Here is a 13,048-nt window from a genome sequence, read left to right as displayed (position 1 = left end):
ACCTTTAAAGGAACTGCCAGACTGTTTTCCAGAGTGCCTGCACCATTAACATTTCCACTAGCAGTATATGAGGGTTTCAGTTCTCCACATACTGACCAACTGCTTGATACTGTCTGTGTTTTTGATTGTAGTCCTTCTATGGAGTATGAAGTGATATCTCATGGTGGTTTTAATTTGCGTTTTCTTTTCTTTTCTTTTCTTTTTTTTTTTGAGACCGGGTCTCACTCTGTCACCCAGGCTGGAGTATAGTGGCGTGATCTCTGCTCACTGCAACCTCCACCTCCCGGGTTCAAACAATTCTTCTGACTCAGCCTCCCAAGTAGCTGGGACTACAGGTGCATGCCACCATGCCCGGCTAATTTTTGTATTTTTAGTAGAGATAAGGTTTCACCATGTTGACCAGGCTGGTCTCAAACTCCTGACCTCAGGTGATCTGCCTGCCTCGGCCTCCCAGAGTGCTGGGATTACAAGTGCGAGCCACTGTGGCCGGCCGTTAATTTGCATTTTCTTGATGGCTAATGATATTGAGCATCTTTTCCTGTTCTTCTTGTCTATTTTCATACCTTCTTTGGAGAAATATCTGTTAAAATCTTTTGCTCTTTAAAAAATCAGATCATTTTTTAAATTAGTGAGTTGTAAGAAATATTATATATCATGTCTATACAAGTCCCTTATTAGGTATCAGATTTATAAAATATTTCTCTTGTGGGCTGTCTTTTTACTTTCTTGGTTATATCCTTTATAGCAAATCAGTTTTAGATTTTGATGAAGTCTAGTTTATCTCTTTTTTCCTTTTGTTGCTTGTGCTATTTGCATCATACATAAGAAACTGTTGTCTAACGTAAGTTCACAAGACTTGCTCCTGTGTTATCTATATGTTTTATACATTTATTTATTTATTTATTTATGAGATGGAGTCTTACTCTGTTACCCAGTCTGGAGTGCAGTGGCGTGATCTCCATTCACTGCAGCCTCCACCTCCTGGACTCAATCCATCCTCTCACCTCAGCCTCCTGAGAAGTTGGGACTATAAGTGTGTGCCACCATGTCTGGCTAATTTTTGTATTTTTTGTAGAGATGGGGTTTCGCTGCATTCCCCAGGCTGTTGTCAAACTCCTGGGCTCAAGCAATCCACCTGCCTTTGCCTCCCAAAGTGCTGGGACTAGAGCACCCAGCCACATTTAGCTCTTAATTAAGTTTTGGTCCATCTTAAGTTAATTTTTATATATGGTGTGGTGTGGGGTCCAGTTTCATTTTTTTATATGTCCAGTTGTCTCAGCACCATTTGTAGAGAATACTATTTTCCCCCTATTGAATTGTCTTGGCACCATTGTTAAAACTAATTGACGTATATGTAAAGGTTTGTCTGGGTTCCTAATTCTATTTCATTGGTCTCTAGATCTATCTTATGCCAGTACCACATTTGTTGGATTACTGTTGCTTTGTAGTAAATTTTAAAATTAGGAAGTAGGAATCCTCCAACCATGCTCTTCCTTTGTAATGTTGTTTTGGCTATTCTTGGTTCCTGGCATTTCCATATGAATTTTACTATCAACTTAACAATTTCTGCCAAACAAGGAAACTATAATTTTGATAGAGAATGCTTTGAATCTATAGATCAATTTTGAGTGTTGCCATCTTAACAGTGTTCAGTCTTCTGATCCATGAACATGGAAAATTTTCTCATTTATGTAGACTGTCTTTAATTTTTTTTTTTTTTTTTTTTTTTAGATGGAGTCTTACTCTGTCACCCAGGCTGGAGTGCAGTGGCACGATCTTGGCTCACTGCAAGCTCCGCCTCCTGGGTTCACGCCATTCTCCTGCCACAGCCTCCTGAGTAGCTAGGACTACAGGCGCCTGCCACCACGCCCAGCTAATTTTTTGTATTTTTAGTAGAGACGGGGTTTCACCGTGTTAGCCAGGATGGTCTCGATCTCCTGATCTCGTGATCTGCCCTCCTTGGCCTCCCAAAGTGCTGAGATTACAGGAGTGAGCCACTGCACCTAGCCTAATTTTTAAAAATGTTTTTACAATGTTTTGTACTTTTCAGTATATATTATATTTTTTGCTGCCTTTATTCGTAAATATGCCATTTGTTTTAACGCTATTATAAATGAAATTATTTTCTTAATTTCAACTTTAGGTTATTAATTGTTAGTGTATGGAAATACAATTGATTTTTATATATCGATCTCATACCCTGCAACCTTGATGAACTTGTTTATTTGTCCTAAAAGTTCTTTAAAGGGTTCCTTAGGATTTTCTATGTATAAGATTATATCTTTTGCAAGTAGAGTTTTACTTCTTTTTCAGTGCTTTTTATTTTTCTAGCTAGAGCCTCCATTATAATGATGAATATGGGAAGAGTGGACATCTCTCTTTGTTCATGATCTTAGGGGAAGGGAGTTTACTCTTTTACCAGTAAGTACGTTAGCAATAAGTTTTTCGTAGATGTCCTTTATCAGTTAAGACAGTTACCTTCTGTTCCTAATTTGTTGAATGTTTTTAATAGTTAATTCTGTGAAATGCTTCTTGTGTGACTCTTGAGAGGGTCATGTAGTTTTTGTTCTTTATTCTATTGCTGTTGCACAGAACGTTGATAGATTTTCACATGTTAAACTAATTTTGAATTCCTAGGATAAATCCCACTTGGTAATGGTCTATAATACTTTTCACATATTGCTGATTTGGTTTGCTACTATTTTGTTGAGGGTTTTGGCATGTATATTCTTAAGGGATATTGGCCTATAGTGGGTTTTTGTTGTTATTGTTGTTGTTTTTTGTAATATCTTTGTCTGGTTTGGGTATCAAGGTAGTATTGACCTCAGAGAATGAGTTCAGAAGTGTTCCCTTTTTCTTAGTTTTGTGGAAGATGGTAGAATTTGTATTACTTTTTCCTTAAATGTTTGGTAGAATTCACCAGTAAAGTCATCTGGCTCTTGAGTATGTTTGTTGTTGTTGTTGTTTTTGTTCTTTTGTAGGATGGTTTTTAGCCATAAATTTATTTTCTCTAATGGAAAATGTGCTATCCAGGTTATCTGTTTCTTCCTGAATGAGCCTCGGCCTGATTTGTTGTCTCTGTTACTTTGTCCTATCAACTCTAGCTGCTTTGGTCTTGCAGGACTTTTTGCTCTGTCTCCTCAACTTAAGGAATCCACTTGGATCCACCTCTGTTGTCCTTCCTTTACAGAGGCCTGGAAACTCTCTCAAGTCTCTAATCTGGGACCACAGGAGACCTCTCACCCTATTTGTGTCCCATCTCTTAGGGACCACTGTTCTTCATTATCTTATGTCTACTGTCTTAAGAACCATTGCTTCATGCATTTGTATGCTAGTTTGTTGTTTCAGGCAGTTGGGTGTACCCTTCCCTGTTGTGCCAGGGAAAATAGAAAGATGTTATATCTGCACAATATTTGTTTTTTTTAGCAAAACAAAACAAAAAAAAAGACATTTTCAGATCTACAAGGATCCAGGAAATAAACTGCCATTTAAAATATTATGATAAACATCCTCCAGTTATTTGAACTAAAAAATAAAGACGTATTAGAATAAATTGAAATAAAAGCTGGTTTCAATCTCACCAAGTATCTAAATTCTTGAAAATAGGGAAGGATTAAATGTATCTTACAGGGCTGGGAGAACAGAAAAAGTTTTGTTAATGGAAACGAAATGTTGTGCAATTACTAGATGATAGAAAGCAGATGGAACTGAATTGAAATGGTGGCGAAACCTATCACCCAGAATGTATACAGGATAAAACTAAGCAGAAAGTAGGAACAGCTGCAGAAGATCTATAACCTCAGAGTGAGGTAGAACATTGGTAGAGGCCCTAGGCATCTACCAGCCTAATTGAAGGTTAACATTCAAAACAGGCCAATCAGACCCCTCCCCTAATACACGTTGCTCTGCTTTGTGTGACTGCGCTGTAGAGAGGGTGAACTGTCTATCTGAGGTGATTTCTAACATGGGGGTTGGCCTAGGGGAGAAGCATTGGGGAGTTTGAGGGAAACACAGAATGCAAATGGGGTGGGCAAAAGGGGAAATTCCTTAAAGAAACAGGTATAGACAAATAGGAAGTTCAAGCCAGCTGCCTGTAATAATCTACCCAATCTTCCAGTCATAAAATAGAAAACCAAAGACCACAAGACATTTGGGAAAGCCTACAGCAAGATGCAGAAAGACCAAGGAAATAAAGAAAACAGCTGAACACAGAAGAAGCAAAGATGATAGGAAGTGTAATGGGTTGAATTGTGCCCTCCACACACACACACACACACGATAATTTTGAAGTTGTAGCTCCCAGTAACTCAGAATGTGACCTTATTTGGAACTGGTGTCATTCCAGATGTAACTAGTTGAGATAAAGGCAGAGTTGAGAAGGGTAGGCCCCAAATCCAGTGTTGAGAAGGGTAGGCCCCAAATCCAGTCTTATAAGACTGGTGTTCTTATAAGAATATGGCCAGGTAAAGACACAGGCACACAAGAACACCATGAAATGATGAGGGAAGATTATTGAAATTATGTAACTGCAAGCTAGGGAATACCAAAAATTGCCAGTAAATTACTAGAAGCTAGGAAGAAGCAAAGAAGGATTCACCTATGGGTTTCTGAGGAAGATTGATTTCAGACTTCTATCATCCAGGACTACTTGACAGTAAATTTCTATTGTGTATGACACCCAGTTAGTGGTACTTTGCTATGGCAGCCCTGGGAAACGAATAATAAATCAGGGAGTAAAATAAATTTAATCATCATGACTGGAAAAATAGAATGTTCAAGTAACCCACAGGAAGGTAGAAAAAAGAGAATGAGCAGAATGAGAAACAGGAAACAGAAGACAAATAATAAAATTGCATATTAGACTTAAGCCCTAGTCCCCCAGTATTTACCTTAAATGTAAATGGTCTAAATGCACCAATTATAGGACAGAGATAACTGCCGAAGCAATTTTCAGATTCAATGCTATTCCTATCAAGCTACCGACATTTTTCACAGAACTAGAAAAAGCCATTCTAAAGTTTGTATGGAACCAAAAAGAGCTCAAATAGTTAAAGCAATTCTAAGCAAAAAGAACAAAGCTGGAAGTATCACATTAACCAACTTCAAACTATACTATAGTGTTGCAGTAACCAAAACAGCATGGTACTGTTAGAGAAACAGACACATAGACCAATGAAACAGAATACAGAACCCAGAAATAAAGCTGCACACCTACAGCCACCTGATCTTCAACAAAGTCAACAAAAATAAGCAACAGGAAAAGGATTCCCTATTTAATAAACGGTGCTGGAATAGCTGGCTAGCCATAGGCAAAAGAATGAAACTTGACCCCTATCTTTCACCATATACAAAAATTAACTGAAAATGGATGAAAGATTTAAATGTAGGACCTCAAACTGTAAGAATCCTACAAGAAAACCTAGGAAACACCCCTCTGGACATAGGCCCTGGAAAATAATTTGGGACTACATCCTCAAAAGCAATTGCAACACACAAAAAAATTGACGAACAGGACCTAATTAAACTAAAGAGCTTCTGTACAGCAAAAGAAACAGACAACCTAGAGAATGAGAGAAAATATTTGCGTGCTATGTATCTGATGAAGGTCTAATATCCAGAATCTATAAAGAACTTAAACAATTGAAAAAGCAAAAAACAAAACATAACAAAAAAACTCATTAAAAAATGGACAGAAGACTTGAACAGACATTCCTTAAAACAAGACATACAAGCGGCCAGCAAGCATATGAAAAAGTGCTCCACATAATGAGTCATCAGAGAAATGCAAATCAACACCACAATGAGATACCATCTCACACCATTCAGAATAGCTGTTATTAAAAAGTTAAAAAAACAGACGCTGGTGAGACTGTGGAGAGAAGAGGATGCTTATACACTGTTGGTGGTAATGTAAATTAGTTCAGCCATTATGGAAAGCCATTTGGAGAATTCTCAACTTAAAGCAGAATTACCATTTGACTCAGCAATCCCATTACTGGATACATATCCAAAAGAAAACAAATTGTTCTACCAAAAAGACACATGCACTTGTACGTTCATTGCAGCACTATTCACAATAGCAAAGACATGGAATCAACATAGGTGCCCATCACCAGTGGATTGGATAAAGAAAATGTGATACATATACAGCATAAAATACTATACATCCATAAAAAAGAATGAAATTATGTCCTTTGCAGCAACATGGATGGAGTTGGAGGCCATTATCCTAAGTCAATTAACACAGAGACAAAAACCAAATGCCTCATGTTCTCACTTACAAGTTGGAGCTAACCACTGGGTATTCATGGATATAAAGATGGCAAAAATAGACACTGGGGACTGCTAGATGGGGGAGAAAGAGAGGGTGGCAAAGGTTGGAAAACTATTGAATACTATACTCAGTACCTGGGTGACGGAATCAATTATACCCCAAACCTTGGCATCATGCAGTATACCCAGGTAACAAACCTGCACATCTACCCCCGAATCTAAAATAAAAGTTGAAATCATTTTTTAAAAATATAGATGATTAGAGTTCTTAGTCCATTTTGTGCTGCTATAACATAATACCAGAGGCTAAGCAATTTATAATGAACAGAAATGTATTGAGTCACAGTTCTGAAGGCTTGGAAGTCTGAATCAGGTGGCTGGCATCTGTCAAGGGCCTTCTTGCTGTGTCATAATATGCCAGAAGGCATCACATGAAGGAAGTGCAAAGAGGGCAAGAGAGAGAGCATGAGCACATGCACATACGCAGCAGGGAGCCCAAACTTGTCCTTTTATAAGGAACCTAATCCTGTGATAATGATTCTACTCCCTTTGTGGCAGAATTAATCCATTTATGAGGGTGGAACCCTCATGGCTTACTCACCTCTTAAAGGTTCCACCTCCCAACACTGTTGCACTGGGGATTAAATTTCCTACATATGCTTTTTGGGGAACACATTCAAACCATAGCAGAGTAACAAAACATGATCCAACAGCATGCTGTCTACAAGAAACCTCAAATATAATGATATAGGCAGGTGAAAGTAAAAGGAAGAAAAATGTATATCATGAAAGTATTTTTAAAAGCAGGAGTGGTTATATTAAAATCAGATAAAGTCAACTTCAGGGAAAATTACCAGAGGCAGAAAGGGACATTACCTCATGATTAAAAGATCTAGCCACTGAAATGACATAACTAATTTAAATGTATTCATTCCAAACCACAAGACCTCAAAATACATGAAATACAAAAAAAAAAAAAAAATGATAGGGCTAAAAAGATAAATAGACAAATTAACAATGATAGTTGGGGCTTTCCCACTTACGAATTAATAGAACAACTAGACAAATCAAGAATATAGAAAAATTGAACAATACACTCAACCAACAGAATATAACTGATATATAGAGAGCACTTCACACAACAACAGAATGCACATTTTTTTCCAGTGCCCATGGAACACTCACCACTAATAGACTGTATCCTAGGTCATAAAAGAAATTTCAAGAAATATTAAAGGAATTGAAATAGTACAGAGCATTGTTCTCTGATAACAATGGAATCAAACTAGAAATCAATAAGAGAAGGACAATAGGAAAATTTCCAACGTTTAAAAAGTAAACACACTAATAACTCATGGGTCCAAGAGGAAGTCACACAAGAAGCTTTTTAAATGCATAGAACTGAATGAAAATGAAAACATCCAAATATGTAGACTACAGCTAAAAGCAGTCCTGAGAGAAAAAACCAAAAGCTTATAGACAAAAGGTGAAAAAGGGAAAGATTTTAAATCAATAATCTAAGTTCTCACCTCCATAAACTGGAAGAATAGCAAAGCTAACTCAAAACAAGCTAAAGGGAAGGAATTATAAAGATCAAACCAGAAATCAATGAGATTGAAAACAGGAAAACAATACAGAGAAATCAATGAAACAAAAAGCTGACCCTGAAAAAAAATCAGTAAAATTGAAAAACCTCTATCCAACTGACAAAGAAGAGAGAGGACAGAAATTATCAATATAAGGGATGAAATAAGAGATATCAGTGTATATCAGCCATTTAAAGAATAATAAGGGAAAGCTGTGAACAATTTTATGTTCATAAATTCTGTAACTTGGAAGAAATGAGCCAATTCTTCCAAAACTACTGGAACTCAACCAACATGAACACTTGAATAGTCCTATAATCATTAAAGAAATTGAATTTATAATTTAATACTCCTAAAAAAGCAATCTCTGGGCCCAGATGATTTCGCTGGAAAATTTTACCAAATAGTTAAAGAAGAATTAAGTATCAATTTTATATAATTTCTTTCTCTTTTTTGAGACTGAGTTTTCACTCTTGTTGCCCAGGCTGGAGTGCAGTGGCATGATCTCGGCTCACCACAACCTCTGCCTCCCAAGTTCATTTGATTCTCCCGCCTCAGCCTCCCGAGTAGCTGGGATTACAGGCATGTGCCACCACGCCCAGCTAATTTTGTATTTTCAGTAGAGATGGGGTTTCTCCATGTTGGTCAGGCTGGTCTCCAACTCGTGACCTCAGATGATCTGCCCGCCTTGGCCTCCCAAAGTGCTGGGATTACAGACATAAATAGAAGAGGGGACATTTCCCAACTCATTTTATAGGGGTGATATTACCCTGATACTAAACTAAGACAAAGAAAGTCCTCTCCAAAAAAGACTTACAATCAGTATCTCTTGTAAACTTAGATATAAAACTCCTCAGCAAAATATTAACAAATCAAATACATCAATGTATAAAGAGAATGAGCAGAGCAGGAGTTATTCCAGATGTGCAAGGCTTGTTCAACATTGAAACATCAATTAATGTATTTTACCATATAAACAGGTTAAATATTAAATATTACATGATCATATGGATTGATACAGAAAAAGTAATTGACAAAACCACCAGCATTTATTCATGGTAAAAAGTTATCAAACTAGGATTAGAGGGGGAATCTTCTCAACCTGGTAAAGGGCATCTATGAAAAATTTACAGCTAGCATGATACTTAATAGTGAATTACTAAATCCTTTCTCCCTAAGATTGGGTACAAGGCAAGAGTGTCTACTCACACTAATCTCATTTAACGTCTTTGTGGAGGTTCTAGCCAGTGTAGTAGGGTACGGAAAGAAAGAAAAGGAATACCCATTGGAAAGGAAGAAATAAACCTATCTGTATTTACAGGTGACACAATTATCTATGTAGAAAATGCCGAAGAATCTTCAAAAAGACTCCTAGAATTAATAAGTGAGTTCAACAAGGTTTCAGGATACAAGATCAATAAACAAAATTCATCAAAATGTATACATTAAATATGTGCAAGTTTTTGTATATCAATTATACCTCAGTAAAAAATCAATTGCATTTCTGTATACTAACAATTAATAGATTCCAGAAGAAACACGAATATGACGTGACCATGGAGAAGCAAAAGAAAACAAGGAAGTATGCAATCATGAAGTGAATGCTTAGTCTCAGATCAAAGGCTTAAAGAAAAGATTGATTAAAACCTAAAAAGTGTGCTAAAGGAGAAGTTTCTCAACACCATTCCGCTTATTTTTCCAATATATCACACAGCTGGGCCCACGTTACCACATCCTTGTCAATACCAACTTTTCCATTAAAGCCAAACTGGACTTAGTGCAGTCAGTGATGGACAGTCTGTATGCCAATTGTATCCCTTGTATAACTGATAGTATAATGGCTGAAATTGAGAAATTGGGGCGGAAGTATTGAGGATCATCAAGGATCCAAGATTTGAAAAGTTACCATGCACACACAGAGGAACCTATGCAGAAGACTGCCTAAAACAGAATAACCCAGCATTAAGTGTCACATTGTGGCCATGGTTGACCAGAGACCCTAAAAGAAGAATCCATAAGATTCCTAGAGTTCCTGTCATGTACATTTCTAACCATCATAGATACAACATGGAACTGATGTCAGATGATTATGGAGCCCCTTGGTTCTAATTCTTATAAGACAAAGTTCTTCTGCCTTTCTTAGACCAACTTTCTCTTGTTGCCAGTTCATTAAACATGCAATACCATAGGACAACAATAGCCTTTTCAAGAATGGTGCTGGAGCAATTGGATACCCAGTGGCAAAACTAAACAACAATAAAATCCTTTACCTAAACCTCATGTTTTATATAAAAATTAACCCAAAATTAAGTGAATTAAATGTAAAATATAAAACTATAAAACCTTTAGAAAAAAATATAGCAGAAAGTCTTCATGACATGTGTTTTGGCAGAGTTTTTTGTACTTGCCACCACAAGCACAATTGCTAAGAACTAAAACCAGTAATTGGACTTCATCAAAATTAACTTTTTTTCTCTTCAAAAGACTCAGTAAAATGGATGAAAAGGCAAGCTACAGACTGGGAGAAAATATTTGCAAAACCATATATCTAAGAAAGGCGTATCTAGAATATTTAAAGAACTTTCAAATATCAAGAATAAAGAATCAAACATCCAGTTAACAAAGGGCAAAAGTCATGAATAGGTGATAAGATGTTCACTATCAGTTGCCATTAGGGAAATGTGAATTTAAACTACAACAAGATACCACCACCTGTTTATCAGAGTGGCAAAAAACAAAACAAAACAAAAAAACGCTAAGTGCTAGTGGAGATGCTGAGAAACTGGATCTTTTGTACATTGATGCTAGGAATGTAAAATGGTAAAACGCTACAGCTGCCTTAGAAAACAGTTTAACAGTTTCTTAAAGAACTAAATATGAATCTCCCATACAACCCAGCCATTGTACTCTTGGGCATTTATCCCAGAGGAATGAAAGCTGATGTTCACACAAAAACTTGTGCAAATGTTCACAGTAGTTTTATTTGGAATAGCTCCAAATTGGGAACAACTCACATTTTCTTTATGGGTGAGTTAGTTAAACTATGGTACATCTATGTCATGGAATAGTACTCAAAAAGAAATGAACTATTGTTACACAAAAACTTGGATGGATTTTAAAGAAATTATGCTGAGTGAAGAAAACCATGTATACAGTGTGATTCCATTTATGTAACATACTTGAAATGACAAAATGGCAAACCAGTTTGTGGTCACCAGTGGTTCAGGATGGAGGAGAGTGAGAGTGGGCTCTTACTATAATGGAATCCTTGTGATGGAACTCTTCTTTATCTTGGTGGTCGTGGTGGTGGTTGTCACCAAATCTACACGTGTGGTTAAGTTGCACAGAGCTAAATACAGTGTGTACAAACACACATATGCACACACATGTAAAATTAGTAAAATCAGAATAAGGTTGATGGCTAATGTCCAAGCTGTGATACTGTGCCATAGTTATTATACAAGAAGTTTCCACTGGGGAAACTGGGTGAAGTATATATGGAATCTCTCTGTATTGGTTCTTACAACTGCATGTGAACCTACAAATATCTCAAAATAAAAGTTTAATTCACATGCAAAAGAATAAAATTGGACCTCTACTTACACCATATATAAAAATTAACTCAAAAGGCATCAAAGACCTCAATGTAAAAAGCTAAAGCTATAAAGCTCTTAGAAGAAAACTTGGGCATGATTGGGTGTGGTGGCTCTTGCCTGTACTCTCAGCACTTTGGGGAAGACAAGGCAGGAGGATTGCTTGAGCCCAGGAGTTCAAGACTAGCCTTGGCAACATGGTGAGACCTGTCTCTACACAAAATTTAAAAATTAGCCAGGTATGACAGTGTACCACTGTGGTCCCAGCTACTCAGGAGGCTGAGGTGGGAGGATTGCTTGAAGCCACGAGGTTGAGGCTGCAGTAAGCTATGTTTGTACTACTGCACTCCAGCCTGGGTGACAGAGAGAGATGCTGTCTCCCAAAAAAACAAAAATAAAAGAAAACATTCTTAGATATATGTCACTGAAATCATACATATACCCAAGTATTAAAAAAACTGTTGTTAGAGTTTTCAAAATTAAAAATATTTTTTACTTCAACGGACAATATCAAGAAAGTGAAAAGACAACTTGCAGAAAGGAAAACAAACTTTTAAATTATATATTTGTTAAGGAACTTGTATTTAAAATATATAAAGAACTCTTAGAACTCAACTGTATAAAGACAAATGACCTATTTTTAAAACGGGCAAAGGGTCTGCACAGACATTTCTCTGAAGATACACAAATGGCCAATCAGCACATGAAAAGGTACCCCTCATCATTAGCCGTCAGGGAAGTACGTCGGAAAACCACAATGAGTTACCCCTCCAGACCTACTAGGATAACTCTAACTAAAAAGACAGAAAATAACAAGGGTTAGTGAAAATGGAATTTTCATACATTGCTGGTACAAGTGGCAGCTTTGGAAAACAGTCTGGCAGTTCTTCAAAAGGTTAAATATAGAGTTACTATGAAGCGGGTCAATGGGTACAGTTACAATTAAATAGGAGTTCGGGTCTAGCGTTTCACTGCACTATAGTTAATAATAATGTAATGTATATTTCAAAATAGCTGGAAGAGAGGATTTTGAATGTTCTCACCACAAATAAAGGATATATATATGAGGTAAAGGATATGTTAATTACCATAATTTATTATACATTGTATATGTGTATTGAAACCTCACACTGTACCCCATAAAAATGTATAATTATGTGCCAATAAAAATAAAATAATAAACTTTTTTAAAAAGAAGAATATATGACCTTCTGATTTTGTGCTGTTAGTTTTGTTTGAGCAACTATATACACTTTGAAAAAGATGTATTTTAAAAAGTATTTAGGCTGGGCTCAGTGGCTCATGCCTGAAATCCCAGCACTCTGGGAGTCTAAGGAAGGAGAATTCCTTGAACCCAGGAGTTCAAAACTAGCCTGGGCAACATAGGGAGGCTATATCTCTACCCAAAAAAAAAAAAAAAAAAAAAAAATGAGCTGGGCAAGATGGTGGTGTGTGCTTTTGTTCCCAGCTACTCAGGAGACTGAGGCGGGAGGATCACTTGAGCCCAGGAGGTTGAGGCTAGAGTGAGGTGTGATCATACCATACCACTGCACTCTAGCCTGGGCAACAGAGTGAGACCCTGTCTCAAAAAAAAAA

The 13,048-nt window shown here is 36.9% G+C and overlaps 1 protein-coding gene and 1 pseudogene across 10 annotated transcripts in view; both read left to right on the top strand.

Annotated features, from left to right (window-relative positions):
- The window catches only part of ULK4 (unc-51 like kinase 4), a 706,344-nt gene that overhangs the window by 547,725 nt on the left and 145,571 nt on the right, over nucleotides 1-13,048 (top strand). The gene's annotated exons all lie outside the window — the stretch shown is intronic.
- On the top strand, nucleotides 9,167-10,089 carry LOC106996950 (rRNA-processing protein FCF1 homolog pseudogene; annotated as a pseudogene).

This window comes from Macaca mulatta, chromosome 2, assembly GCF_049350105.2.
Source record: "Macaca mulatta isolate MMU2019108-1 chromosome 2, T2T-MMU8v2.0, whole genome shotgun sequence".
NCBI classification, from domain to species: Eukaryota; Metazoa; Chordata; class Mammalia; order Primates; family Cercopithecidae; genus Macaca; species Macaca mulatta.
Note: the sequence above shows the minus strand (reverse complement) of the source record. Positions and strands in the feature narration are given on the sequence as shown.